General features: G+C 46.0%; 1 long non-coding RNA gene across 1 annotated transcript; it reads left to right on the forward strand.

The window, feature by feature from the left end:
* Window positions 1-1121: 1121 nt before the first annotated feature.
* Window positions 1122-1765, forward strand: LOC135392950 (uncharacterized). The gene is made up of 2 exons (XR_010422326.1): window positions 1122-1237; window positions 1589-1765. It is a non-coding gene; the product is annotated as an uncharacterized LOC135392950 (long non-coding RNA).
* Window positions 1766-2252: the final 487 nt, after the last annotated feature.

The following is a 2252-nucleotide window of genomic DNA, read 5'->3' on the forward strand; positions in this document are numbered from 1 at the left end:
AAAAAGAATGACCATTCCGACATCGTGCTGGTTCAGTGACCCGCGCAATGACGTCGCTGCGATGAAGATTACCCGTACCTTTTTTGGCATGTCCGATCTTCTCGTAATGTTCTGTTCGTGTGGATCGAGCAAGTCAGAGAGAGTGCGAGCATCTATCGACTTGCTCAAGGGAAGAGTATATGTTTAGATTCAATAAAGATGTTTCCATGAAAGAAAAAAACAACAACAGAGTCTCGTTAAAGTTATTCAGACTGTTTAATGCGTTCCATTTCGATGACTAAACGGTATTTCAATAAATCAGTGACAAAATTGACAATGTAGACTGCTTGCAGGTGATGTTGGTTCTGCAGTGAATACTTAATATGAGCAACGGCACGAGCGAGGAGGTCCACGATGTCTGCAGACACGTAGTTGAATTCGGTGTTCGTCGACTTCAAAAATTCACTGATCACTCCGAAGGGTCCATCCAGAACGCTTATAGAGACGTTCTTGTAACGGGCGTATATCCGACGCACCATTTCCTGTAGGGGGCCTGGGGATATCTTTCCTATATTGCCAAAAGCCACCATGTCTATGACGTAGCGAAAAGCAGAGATGACAAGCACTTTTCGGGGACTCTCCTTGCTGAAACAGTCATTCTCCAGCTCTTCCCAAGAAGCGTGGATACGACTACAAGTTTGCAAAGCGTGGTAACTGAACATTTCCAAGTATTGGTCTGAATGATAACGCGCGGATAGCGCGCTCTCCCTTTATACGGCGCTTCCAAATAAAAAACGTAAGGAAATGGGCGTCAGAACGAAAGCGAATCCACCAGCACCACCACCACCACCGTGCTCGAAGCGCATGCGCGAGACGTGAAGGGCGACGAGACCAAAACCGAAACGTCCGACAGCAGAGGCGTAGTGGCGCTGCGAGCGCGCGAGACGTGAAGGACGACGAGACCAAAACCGAAACGTCCGACGGCAGAGGCGTGGTGGCGCTGCGAGCGCGCGAGACGTGAAGGCCGACGAGACCAAAACCGAAACGTCCGACTGCAGACGTGGTGGCGCTGCGAGCGCGCGTGCGACGTATGCTCCGCGGAGAGGGCGCCAGATTCAGTTTTCTGTCTTCCTCTCGTCGGGTGCGGACATCTGGCGCGTCGCTCGTATCGTGACCGTTGATGTGCTGGTGAACTCTTTAGTCATGTAAAGAAGATGGAGGGCGGTGTGTGTGTGCACACAGATATGCTTGGATGTCGGTGAGTTGTCGTTTTAATACTTCTTCTTCTTCTGTTGTCGCGTTTACCTACCCCCTAACTGCGATTACTTGTCAGCGTGTATTGGAATAGTGTATGTTTGTCGATTTACCTTGTTGTGATTAGCAGAAAGTCTTCCCCTTGTTGTTATTATTCTTGTCCGTGCATGCCCAAACATGTTCGCAATTCCCTTGTACACCATTCTGTCAATGACCCTTGTTGCTATTCTCGTCGGTGCATGCCCGCACATATTCGCGATGGTGAAAATTTTGTGTGTGTGTGTGCCTGTTTTCGCGCGTGTTTTCCCCTCGTTAGCACTTTTTTTGTTTTGTTTCTTCCTGCATTCCACGGAAGTCCCCATGATGACAGCGGTGCTGCCACCTGATGTGTTGCTTTCCGACCTGCCTGGTGTGACGCTTTGCAAATGGCGGCGCCCATGGGCTGATGCTGTTACCGAACCTGGACTGACACATTAATGAATTGAATATGTATAGTAATGACTTGAATTATTAAATGAGTTTAGAAAGTGTATTTATGTGTATGTGCGCTTCTTTTCGTGTGTCTCGTTATAGAATAACACAACTTAACGAGAATTTGATATTTTCCTCCTCTCTCTCGTTGGAATGAATAGTAATTGAATTTATTAATTGAAAATTATATTCTACGCTCTATTATCGCGTTCTTATGCGTGTATGAGCGATTTTAGGTGAAAAAATCGAAAAAAAAATTGGGTGGGGGTGGAAATTGCAAAATTGAGGGTAACAGGGGGGGTGCGAGAGGAGGAAGGTGTCACTTTGCTCGTTAAGTTGTGTTTATCCAATACTACTCGTTGCCAGCAACAATGCTGGAGAACATTTGCGCAACATTGAGACAGCGTTACAGTAATATTTTTTTAACAGAAATGCAATATTGAGGCAACATTTGTGTTACGTTGCTGCAACATTGAGACAGTGTTATAGCTATATTTTTCCAACCAAAAATGTAATATTAAGGCAATATTTTTGTTACGTTGCTGCAA

This window comes from Ornithodoros turicata, chromosome 4 (genome assembly GCF_037126465.1).
Source record: "Ornithodoros turicata isolate Travis chromosome 4, ASM3712646v1, whole genome shotgun sequence".
NCBI lineage: Eukaryota > Metazoa > Arthropoda > Arachnida > Ixodida > Argasidae > Ornithodoros > Ornithodoros turicata.